Source organism: Mastigoproctus giganteus, chromosome 14 (genome assembly GCF_048544385.1).
Source record: "Mastigoproctus giganteus isolate SK-2022 chromosome 14, ASM4854438v1, whole genome shotgun sequence".
In the NCBI taxonomy this organism is placed as follows: Eukaryota; Metazoa; Arthropoda; class Arachnida; order Uropygi; family Thelyphonidae; genus Mastigoproctus; species Mastigoproctus giganteus.
The window spans coordinates 70,932,506-70,945,534 of record NC_143588.1 but is presented as its reverse complement, the minus strand read 5'-3'; the positions used below and the strand labels follow the sequence as shown (position 1 = coordinate 70,945,534).

The 13,029-nt window shown below is 37.8% G+C and overlaps 1 protein-coding gene across 1 annotated transcript in view; it reads right to left on the bottom strand.

Moving 5' to 3' along the window:
- LOC150075224 (serine beta-lactamase-like protein LACTB, mitochondrial) overlaps nucleotides 1–13,029 on the bottom strand; it is a 67,554-nt gene that overhangs the window by 25,073 nt on the left and 29,452 nt on the right. The window lies entirely within an intron of this gene.

The following is a 13,029-nucleotide window of genomic DNA, read 5'->3' as shown; positions in this document are numbered from 1 at the left end:
AGTGTTTTAGATAAATAAAGACGAAAAATAGCAATAGAAGTACGATAGTAGGAACATTTGTATCACTCTCGTATACACTGATAGTTTTACGAATGGGAAGAACAGTAGAAATAGACAGCAGAAAGATAAAAAGCAAAGAAAAAGTTATTAAATAACACTGAGCTTGCTGGGGTTGTGAAGCTCAACCTTATAGTAAGGGCTCTGGCTTATGTACGCATTAGTAACAAAAGGGAGTAAATACCACATGCTTTTATTCTAAGGAAAAAATTATGTAGGTCGAAACATGCCGAGAAACGAATCTAAAACGAAACCGAAAATATAATAAGTGAACGATACCTGGGGTTTTCAAGAAATGCGTAGCAGAAATAAACTGGCGGGAAAAATATACGTAGTAGAAGGAAAAGGCCAGGGAGATGAAGAGCACATATTCAGTAGAGTAGATCATTGCCTGCAAACTTCAACCAAATTAGCAATACACACCGATGAGCCAAAACATTGACCAGCGAGTCGTTACGCAAATCGAAGCAACTGCAGGTGAACTACAGCGTGTGCGCAGGTCGGGACATGGTATAAAAAAAACACTTGATACTGAGCTCTGTTAATCAGTGTTACTCTTGTTCTTCAGATGGGAAAGGAAGCAGACTTAAGCTAGTTTGACAAAGGCCAAATTGTAATGGTCAAACGACTGGGTCAGAGCATATCCAAAACAGCACAGCTGGTGGGATGCTCACGGTCAGCTGTGGTTAGTACCTACTGAAAGTGGTCCAGGGAGGGGAACCCACAAACCGCCAGTGAGGTGTTTGACAACCACGGCTCATCGATGCTCGAGATGAGTGAAGGCACTCCCAGATGGGACATGGCAACAGAGGGGAGACTGGCGCAACTTGCCACTAATTGGAATACTGGTGATGGGATTAATGTGCCACAACACACACACAGTATATCGAACCCTGCTAAAAATGGGGCTGCGTAGCCGCAGGCCGCTCCAAGTGCCCATGCTAACCACGGTTCACTGGCCACAGCACCTACAATGGGCACATGAGTATCAAAACTGGACCTTGAGTGATTGGAAGGTCATCTGGTCTGATGAATGACGTTTCCTGTTGCACCATGTGGACGGCTGGGTAGTGTGCATCATTTACCTGAGGAAGCGATGGCACATGGATGCACCATGGGACAAAAACAAGCCAGTGGCAGGGGTGTCATGCTTTGGGCGATGTTCTGTTGGGATACCCTGGGTCCAGTCATCCATGTGCCGGGCATTCGGACATCTACAACCTACCTAAACATCATTGCTGACCAGGTACATCCATTCATGGCAACGGTCTTCCCCTCTGGCAGTGCCATCGTTCAGCAGGATAATGCACCACACCACACCACCCAGATTGTTCGAGACTGATTCACGGAACATGAGGAAGACTTCCAGGTATTGCCCTGGCCTCCAAATTCCCCAGACATCAATCCCATTGAGCATCTGTGGTTTGTGTTGGAACAGAAATTCCAATTTGTGACATCTCAACCACAAACCTTACAGGAGTTAAAGGATCTGCAGGTTACATGTTGGTACCAGATACCACATGACACATTTAGAAATCTTGTAGAGTCCATGCCTCACGAGGCATGGACTCTACAAGATTGTGTACGAGCTGTTTTGGCTGCACGTGGAGGACCAACATCATATTAGGTAGGTGGTCATAATGTTTTGGCTCATCAGCGTATCTACATAATGAAGCAATTTATAGCACTGTATCAGACTTATAAGTAAGCTGCAAAGAAATGCAAAACAGTGGGAAAATAGTGACCTCTATTGTCGTATTTAGAACACAAGTGTATGGACATAATTTAAAATTAGTGTTGGAAAAAGAAATGCAGTTGGAATAGCAGGACTTTACCACAATAAAGTCATACAAAATTACAAAAGTAAACACACTACATTTCATAGAAAAAAAATTAAAGTGTTGAACAAGGTGGTGGCAAAAAGAATGAAGATGAAATTTATATAAGAAGAACTCTTTATTGCACACAAAAGGCACACGCCGTACACAATACCCTTCACGGCTACAAGCCAGGGGTTAAGGTAGACCAAAAGATGAGGCTACGTTGTACTAAGCTGAATAGTCTTATATAAGGGAATGATTGTAAGTGTATCAGAGTATAGAAAGCAAGAATCACCAAAAGTTTTGAGATAGAGAAAGATTAATAATTATAATCTGTAGTCCAAAAAGGTATAGTAAGAATCCAATTTTGAAAGAATCAAATTTAGCAAGAAAATACATCCAAAGATAAAGAACTAATTTATATCCATAGATGAAATAATGTGATATAATTCCATGGATATAAGTAACATGGTGATTTTAGATCCAAAGGTGGTGGTTAAGAATCCAAATATAAAAGAACAGGAAATAAGTCCATGTACATGAAATAATTCCAAAGATACAAATAAATGGATTTCTATAGACTTAATAGTGGTGTAGTTAGAAGACTATAGAAATTAATTTTTTAATAAAGATTAGTGGTAAAAATGTAAAGGCAGCTATACAATTTTAGTAGAAATTTCAGTGGTGGAATTTCAAATATCGTATAGTATGAAAGAATAGGAAATAATTTCATGTATATGAAACTAGTTGAATCCACAGGTAGTATCAGGTGTGAATTCATTGTTGAAAAAATAGTAAATAAATCCAAGCATAAAGAACTAGTTGACTTTTTATCCAACGGTGGTGTAGTTAAGAATCCAATTATAAAAGAACAGTAAACAAGTCTATGGACATGAAACAGCTTAATCTTAAGATGGAAAAACATGAAGCAATTCCAAGGAATCAAATAATTGGATGTCTCTATATCTAATAGTGGTGTAGTTAGGAGATTGTATAAGGTGATTTATACAAAGATTAGTGGTAAAGACCAAAGTCACTAAAATTTGAATGTGACTATACAATTTCAGTAGAAAATTCAGAGATGGATTTTCAAAAGATATAATATGTTAACATATATTTGAAAAAAATCCAAAACCCAAAGGAATTATGCAAATTCTACACATAACATAAACCTAACCTTAAAACAAATTAGTAGAAGTCAACAAAGACTAAACACGGGTAGTGAATTATAAGTAATTTCATGAATGATTATTAAAACTAATCCAATGGATAAATGAGAAAAGTGAAAACTTAACAGTAGAAACTTAGTGAGTAAAGAGACCAAAGTAATCATTCCAAAGAAAATAATTGCATTAAAAATCATGTATAGCTATTACTTACCAAGTAGTGGAATTCCACCAGATTATTTTACAACTATACAAATACAACTAACCAGTTCATAGTAAATTATAACTGAATTTATTTCTGATAAAATGGGAAACTATATTGAAACAGTATTTTACAAAGTAGATAGGGATATTATTGTTGACTAGCTTATTGTAAAGGAGTTGTAGAGCTTTGGTGAACAGTAGCTGGTTACTACATATGTTAGCTAATCTGATGGTTTGGGTACAAATCATATTTTTATGTATTTTGTTGGAAATATTGGAATGCCAGTTGTTAAGGTAAATGACATCAAAGTTAAATTTATTTCTTTTATCATATATGTCAATATTATATGGAGGTGAGGTATTGCTAAGAGTAATATTGAGGTCAAGGAAGTTGGAAGTGTGATTAGTGGAGTTTTCTTTATTTACTTTAAGTTCAATAGGGTAAATCGCTTTGGCTATAGGTTCAAAGTTAGTATTTAAAACTAGGATGTCATCTACATATCTGAAAGCTAAAAGGTTATGATTAGGATTGTTTATGGTGTATAGTTCTTCATAATAATGTAAGAATAGGTTGGATACTAAGCTAGATATTTGGGAACCCATGGGAACACCAATAGTTTGTTTATACGTAAGTTTACCATCAAAGATATAGTTATTGAGTAAACAGAGATTTACATAGTTGTTCCATGTACAGTAGACTCTCGATTTTCCGGGATAGATGGTAAAAAACAAATCCCAGATAATCGATTTCCCGGTTAATCCAAAAATACAGAAGTCCCCGACATACGTAGGAGATACATTCCAAGACTTCTTACTTCGAGTTTTGCATAACTCAGGAATGGCTAATAACATATATCTTATTGACAAATTTGAATTCAGCGCGATACTTGTTAATGTTGGATCATTTTCATACATTCTTAGTTTAATTTTCTGATCCAAATCGATCGCTTTCTTTTTCTTGGTAGATTTACTAGTAGCGCTGTCACTTAGTCTCTTAGTCGGCACCATGATAACAGTCAAAATTAAATTTTCTGAAAAGAACTGCACAGGGCTAAGGCGAAAACTCATTATCATCACCCAGCACGAGCTCACATTTTACTAAAGCACATTTCTGGAGGTCAACAAAAAACAATAAAAACAATTTGAACTTTCCGTTTTATTGGGCGTTTCTGTTAGCGCAATCTATTATAAATAGGTAGTAAACTCGATCTTATTGCATTTGCGATAATGCCAATAGCTGGAATTCTGTGGGTTTTTACGTTATTATGGTGAAATGTGTCCCCCCTTCACTGAAATCTTCAGTCATATAAAAAAAAAACCATAAATAACTGTAAGAACCTTCTCTTCTTTCCTTTTTTTTTGCTTGTTATTCCGATCTCACTTGGGCAATCTGTGCGTGCAGTGATCGTCGTTATTTTTTGATTGCTTATTATTATTTTTTGTTGTTTTAAATTTTACAACCTAAAAAAAAAAAAAAAAAAATTGAGTGAAAACAAATTTACGTAAACCTATAGTTGCATAAGTCGGGGACTTACTCTATTGAAAAATGTTCAGCAACCAACGTAAAAAATATGGCGATAGATAAAAAAACTTACCACGTACTACTCGTGTGTCCAAGTAGTACATGGTAAGTTTTTTTATAAAGGGAATAGCTTCCCTTTATTTTTTACAATGTCGCGTATGGTTTGGTCAACCACATTATAATGGTTTGTCAGAGATTTAATTAATGGATGCACAGTTTTTTTTTTTTTTTTTTGAGCAGAGGATGTGAAGACAGCGGGGGGTAACAATCTCCCAATGACAACATAACGCCACTTCTTTTCGACTTGCAAATTATCTGTTTATACCTATTCTAGTTATTACTTGAATTTTATGATTTCCGATTGACTTTTTTTTTTTTTTTTTTTAATTTGGTGTCTTGAAGTGTCCTGGTTAATCCGATCCCGGTAAATCGAGAGTCTGCTGTATTATCATTTATGTTTAATTTATCCTTGTATCTGTGATAAAGTTGTTTTAGCACAAATATCAGTAAATTATGTGATATACGGGTAAAAAGGTTGGTGAAATCAAATGCTTCTATGCTTGTTATGGTAATATTAGATTTGAAGATATTGATGACAGCTAGGTTATTATTTATTTCCCAAGTAGATGTGAGATTATTAAAAATAGTTTTAAGCAGAGTGACAAATTGTTTGGCTGGAAGATAGCAGCCACTATTTTTGGAGCTGGTGATAAATCTGAAACCTATGGGTTGTTTATGGAATTTAGCAATCATATAGAGAAAGGGTAGGGTTGAGTTCTGTAATTAATATGTAGTTTTTTACTTAAGTAAAAGTAAATAGTAGTAGTGGCATGTGATGCAAGAAAGCAAGTGTATGAGCTTATGCAGCATCAGCCAAAAAAAAAAAAAAAACACCATTCCCTCCAAATGCCTATCCAGTTTCTCCTTAAATTTATTCAACCTATCAACTTCCACAACAACAGATGGAAGTTTGTTCCAGCAATTAACCACCCGCTGGCTAAAGGCAATTTCCGCACATCTATTCTACATCTGTCCTTTCTTAATTTGAATTTATGCCCCCTTAGGTTTGTAATCTGAACAAGTGGAAGGATCCCATCAGAATTTAGCGTGCTCAACCCACTCAAGGCCATTCATAAAATTAAATGCAACAAGGCTATTGGGACTCAAGCGTTTAGAGCATAAGCCTCAAGCTATGAAGGAGTCTGGACTATGTATAAATATAGTGCAAACGTATCAGAAATACATAGCTATATCTGAATAAATCAGAATATTAGTAAAACGGCATCGTTTTAAGTTATATCTCATATTGCGAATACCTTCACAACGAGTTGCCATGATATTGCACTACTTCGAATAAGTAACGCTTCACCTAAGGAGAAGACTAATGTTACTTATTCTCAGATGGATACCACCACCCAGACAGCACCGTTTCAGGGCTATTTGGCCCTTCTTCGGTGGGTGGGTAGGTACCCGAGTGATGCAATGATGGCAAAACAGTTATGAAGTATAACTCCACAATATGAGAGATGCCTGATGGTATATCATGTATTTAGACTCAAGCGTTTAGGGCATAAGCCTCAAGCTTAAAACGATGCCGTTTTACTAATATTCTGATTTATTCAGATATAGCTATGTATTTCTGATGCGTTTGCACTATATTTATACATAACAAGGCTATTGTTACTTTTTCTCAGTGGGCACCACCACCCAGTCGGCACCGTTTCAAGGCTTGCTGGCCTTTCATCGATGAGTGGGCAGGTACCCTGGTATTGCAGACATGACAATCCAGTTGTGAAGATACAGATAAAATGATGCCCTTCACACTACCAACGCAGTTTTTTTGTTTAAGAGTTGTCTATGGTGTGTTTACACACCAATATTATATAGATTATTATACTCTTAAAGATATGATGCCTTGTTGCATTTAATTTTACTTAAATATTATCACAACCTTCTGGCATCTCTCATATTGTGGAATTATCTTCAGGGTACCTGCTCACCCACCAACAAGCCTTGAAACAGTCACCAAGGGGGAGCCTGATATTCATGGAGTTTCCAAGAATAGGTAACAACAGTCTTCTCTACTGGGGAAGTGTTGCCTATTCAAGGAATTTGAGTTTTTGAGCGGTATGTGTTGAAGGAGTTACTGTCCCTTTCATTCTTCTACACCGTTTCTTTTCTTCTTCCACTCCTACTATAACTTTCCCTCTACTTTTTGCTTTTCGAAGTCTAATAGGGACAAGTGGATAGTAGAGTTATTATCCCACACATATACAAACAAGCCTTGAAACAGTCTGTCTGGGTGGTGGTGCCCACTGAGAATAAGTAACAATAGTCTTCTCTTTTAGTGAAGCGTTACTCATTCAAGGTAGTGCAATACATGGCAACTCGTTGTGAAGGATGAGCACAATATGAGATGCAGATAAAATGATGCCCTTCACACTACTAACATAGTTTTTTTGTTTAAGAGTTGTCTATGGTGTGTTTACACCAATATTGTATAGATTATGTAGTTTTTTATGTAAAGCAATCAGCTTTTTAACTGTGGCAGAAGGATTAAGATGGCAGGGAGTGAAAGTGGAACTATTTTCTATTTCATTTTTAAGTTGATTACAGTAAAATTGCTTGCAAAATATGGCAAAGTTGTTGGAAGCTTTATCTACTGGGGTGATGATAAAATTGTCTTGTAATTCTTTTATATGATTTTTAAGTTTGCAGTATGGTGTGTAAAAGTTATTGTACAGTTTGTAGGAATTTGATATAGCTTTTAATATGTCATGATAGACAATGGTAATCCAATTTTGGTATGCTTCATGTGGAATGTTGTATTTTGAAGTGAGTCTGTTAGCAAAATGTATATATAACTTTTTTTTAAGAATTTAACGGTATAAAATATTATTAATTAATTAATGGACCTAGAACACTGCTAAATTTAAGCAGAAAGAACCCAATGACCATAACTGATACATAGGTTGAGAGTATAAAAGTAGGTAGATAGTGTCAAAGTGCTAACATAACTGAAATTGTAATTACGGAGAACAAAGAAGAGAAAGACGATAATAATAAGTAATTAGAAATACTTAATGCCGTGTGTCCTATGATTTCAGCACCTTCTTCTGGGGCCAGTCTCCAAACTCAAAGGAAAAAATGGCAAGACGTACAGGCCTCTGTTTCTGACATGAAATATATGCAGCACATGTTTCTATGTTTGTTATGGTAATATTATATTTGAAGGTATTGATGACAGCTAGGTTATTATTTATTTCCAAAGTAGATATGAGATTATTAAAAATAGTTTTAGGTAGAGTGACAAATTGTTTGGATGGAAGGTAGCAGCCACTTGATGAATCTGACACCTAAGTTTGTTTATGGAATTTAGCAATCATATAGAGAAAGGGTAGGAGTTCAGTACTGAAGATCATGGTTCAGGGATCAGGAAGATTGTGGGGGTTCAGTATTGAAGATCAGGGTTAAAATTTAAATTTAAGTCATATGGTTTAAGTATATTTCATGGCTTACCCGACACAGGCAGAATGCAAAGGTTAAGAAGTAGGATACTTACTGAGGTCGAGTAGGTATATATATAATTATAGAGAAGGTCTGCACTGCAGTGGAGGGTAATAAAAAGTATAGCGCAAATGTGTTTTTTTTTTTTTTTTTTTTTTATGTGAACCCCAAACACCAGAGGTATTAGAACCTATAGTACTTAGTACCGTGCTTGGGTTGGAGGTTGAGAAGACAAAAGAAGATATTTGTTGACATTGGACTTGAACTTCTGTAGATTGTAATTTTCAGGAAATATGTATGAAGGAAGGTTGTTCCACAAAACCGCAGTTGAATGAATAAATGAGGAAGACGAAAAGTTGGTTCGGTGGGTTTGAAGTTGGACAGTAAATGGATGCTGGCGGCACGTGTTCGGACTGTTTTGAAAGAGAGAGCGGGAATTATAGAAGCTAATTCAGAAGAACAATGCCCATGGAAGTATCTGTAGAAGAGGCATGCAGCAGAAACAGTGCGTCTACGAGACAGCGAGTGGAGAGACTCTGTTAGAGATGAATCATTAATTAACCTAACTGCCCTCTTCTGAATGGAATCAAGAAGCCTGAGAGAGGTTTTGGGGGCACCACCCCAGATGTGGGAACAATATTCCATGGCAGGGCGGATTTGCGATTTATACAGAGTGAGCAGCTGTTTGGAAGAAAAGTAACACCGAGAGCGAAAGAGAAAACCAAGTTTTTTAGATGCAGAGGAAGCAATATTTGTAATGTGCTTGTGCCAAGAGAGATTAGAAGTCAGGGTAATCCCCAAAAGAGACATCCTTCTGCCTAGAAATTGGAGTGTCACTAAAGATAAGCATAGGAGCAGAAGAATCCTTTTTGCGAGATATAAGACAAGACTGAGTTTTAGAAGGGTTGAAATTAACTAAGTTGTCTTTGCCCCACTGGAGAATTACCTGAAGATTGGCATTTAAGGAATTGGTAGCAGATTTTCGAGAAGTTGAAGCTGATTGAGCAGGACAAGGTTTCTCAAAATGGAAAGTTGAATGCAATGTGCTATCATCGGCAAAACTATGGATAGGATTTCCAGTCAATGGAAGAAGGTCATTGATATACAAGAGGAAAAGAGTGGGGGAAAGAACTGAACCTTGGGGTCACCGGCATTAGTGGAGAAGTTAGAAGACAGAGAGCCATCTACCATCACCCTCAGTGAGCGATCAGAGAGAAAACTGGATAACCAATTACTAAAAACAGTTGGCAAACCATAAGATGGAAGCTTGTTTAGAAGACCTTTATGCCAAACACGATCAAAAGCCTTTGAGATGTCAAGAGCAACTACTTGTGTTTCACCGAACCTTTCCATTGAATTAGTCCATAAATGGGTAACATAAGCCAGAATATCACCAGTGGATCGACACTGACGGAATCCATACTGGTGATCGTTGATCAGATGGAAGGTTTCTAGGTAGTTTAAGAGTTGGCGGTTAATTGATTTCTCCATTACTTTAGAAAGAGTAGAAGTAATTGCAATGGGACGATAATTGGATGGGAGGGATTTGTCACCCTTTTTAGGAACTGGCTGGATATGAGCAAATTTCCAAGCAAAAGGAAAAACACCTTTGGAATAAGAAAGTGAAAACAGGCGGCAAAGGATAGGAGTAAGTTCAGGAGCACAGGTTTTGAGAACAAGTGGAGAAATACCATCAGGACCTGGAGCTTTCTTAGCATTGAGATTCATCAAAATCCTTCTGATATCCTTTTGACGGAAGACCACAGGAGGCATTGAATGTAGTGTGTTGGGAATGGTGGGAGGTGTTTTACCAAGATCATTAATACATGAGCTGGAAGAAAAATGGGATGCTAGCAGGTCAGCTTTATCCTTGGCTGAAGTGACAACAGAACCATTTGGTTTGGACAGAGGTGGGAGCAGAGGTGGGCAAAAGTTGCGGCCAATAGCTTTGGCAAGAGACCAGAATGCTCGGCTACCATTAGGGCAACAACCAAGTTTTCTACTCTTAGCCTGTTGAAACTCTAGTTTGGACTGATTAATAACTGCTTTACAATTGTTGCGAGCTTTGGTGTAGGCAGAAAATGAAACTGAAGAATTAGAAACAAGCCAATTACGATATGCAACATTCTTCTCTTGGACAGCCTTAGCACATTTATTGGAAAACCAAGGTTTAGATAAAGGACGAGATTTTAAAGTGGAGTGTGGGATAAAGGATTCCATTCCTGCAAGAATAATTTCACTGACACGATCTGAGCAAACGTTGACATCAGAACTTTTGAAACAGTAATCCGACCAAGGAAAAGAAGAAAAGAAGTCTCGCAGGTCATCCCATTTTGCATTCTTGTAATGCCAAACAACACGAGGTTCGGAATAGCCATGAGATAAAGGTTCCATTGGAGAAGAGACAATCACCAAGTTGCGATCTGAAGTGCCTAAAGGAGCTCTCACTTCGACCGTGTACTTAGAAGGGTTGTTTGTGAGAAAAAGATCAAGCGTATTGGCTGTATGATTAGGATTGTCCGGTATTCTTGTAGGTAAATGAACAATCTGTGCTAGGTCATTAGTAATTGCAAAAGCTTCAGCATCTCGACCTGCTGGGTCGGTGTGACTAGAAAACGGAAGCCAGCTGGAGTTGTGAACATTAAAATCACCAAGGAAAATTACCTCACTGTTAGGAGAGTTGGACTGGAGAAAGTCAAGTTGCAACGAGATGAAGTCAAAGAGCTCCAAGTGATTAGTCGAGTTGGGAGAACGGTAGAGACAACAGATGAATTTGACACAATGAGGCAGAGAGATTTTAAGCCAGAGAAGATCAAAGAGAGGAGATTCCAAATTGCCAAGTCTCTGACAGGGAATATCAGAACGGACATATGCACAAGTACCACCTTTGAGGAGAAAGGAATCATACAGCGAATAATTTGGGCATCTGAGATGAGCAGTAGTTGAATCAACCGATAACTGAGATTCTGTCAGAAAAAGTACATGAGGTTTGGCAGACTGCAAGTGGAAATGGACATCGTTGAGATTAGAATTGAGACCACATATATTTGTGAAATGAATTAGAAAGTCCTTGGGAGGTTTAGATCTTTTCGCAGATAAGCTTGCTCTTTTAGTTTGACAATTCATGGTGTATTCAATAGTAAGAAAAAGTGGGTGGGACATGCTGTATGAAGTAATGAAATTTTTGGATATGGCGTACATGTGGTAAGAATATACCCAGATCCTTAACATAACGTGGCCTCGACAATGCTCCCCGCATACACACTACTCAGATTCCCTCCAGTCACTATCTGGCAGAGTAGAGGTAGCAAGATTATACACTAGCTGATCCGGAAGCCTCCTAGAGAGTTACCAATAGGTCCGGTCCGGTCCGGTGTACTAACTAGCGGCCGGCCTGCGAAAACCGTTTTAGAGCTGTACCCTCGAAATGTAAGGAATATTGGATCTCGCCACGACGTTCATCATAACCTCAAAAGTCATCAATCATACTGCATGATGGAAGAGATAGGGAAGGGTTGACCGGAACTTAGCTCTAGAGACTAAACATGGGTTCCACCACTTCAAGCCTCCAATAAGCAAAGTTATTAAAATCTATTCAGATTTTAATAACTTTTGCTCGAATGCTTGCACCTTCACAATGGTGGGACTGTTAGTAATCCTGGGTATAACCCCCATGCACAAGTACATGGTGGGTGACCACCCAGGTGTGAACCAACGTAAGCAGGGGTCGAGGTGTGGCGCCCACACCACATGGAGGAACGCCGCCCCTCTATGTTACCAGGCAGTACTAGGTGGAAGATGACTCTCATCAACCGGTGAAATACCACCGGTTGATGAGAGTCATCTTCCACCTAGTACTGCCTGGTAACATAGAGGGGCGGCGTTCCTCCATGTGGTGTGGGCGCCACACCTCGACCCCTGCTTACGTTGGTTCACACCTGGGTGGTCACCCACCATGTACTTGTGCATGGGGGTTATACCCAGGATTACTAACAGTCCCACCATTGTGAAGGTGCAAGCATTCGAGCAAGGTGCAAGCAAGCAATTGATTGCACTAACAGAAAAGCACAATAAACCGGAAAGTGCAAATTGTTTTTATTGTTTTATGGTCGTGACTTCCAGAAATGTGCTTTAGAAAAATATCACAAAGTCGTTCAAAAATTGGTTCTTATAACAGAACATATGATAACGATGAAAGTGTAGTGCATTTAATGATTTGAATTGGTAACTAATACAATTTACATTATAAGATGACCTTTTAGAGAGATATACAGCATAAATTTCAACTTCCAAGGCCTTGGAATGAATAACTAAAGAACAATGTGTTATTGGGTTCACATTACAATATTTTCACAATACGATGGAACGGATTAATATCATAAAGCGGGGTGCACTATATTGTACAGCTACGCACATGGTTTGATATGTGGGATTTATGAATGTTTAACATTCATTTTTTGCAATTAATCTTCATATTTTTGATTTTGTTGATACATGATACTTGGAAAAAAAAAGAACTCATAAACCTGGTTACTCGTAAAGCGAAAACTTGTAAAGCTGGAACTGCCTGTATATAATAGGGGTTTGTATTAAACATGTGAAGTAATGCATCCCAGGATAGAAAGGAGTAAAAAGCTTGCAAAGTAGCGTTAAATAGTCACTAAACTTTGTTTAGGCAAGAACAGTGTTTATTGCAGAAAAGGAGAATCTTGAATATTGCATTCAATAAACTAATGGATCACGAGAAATAAAA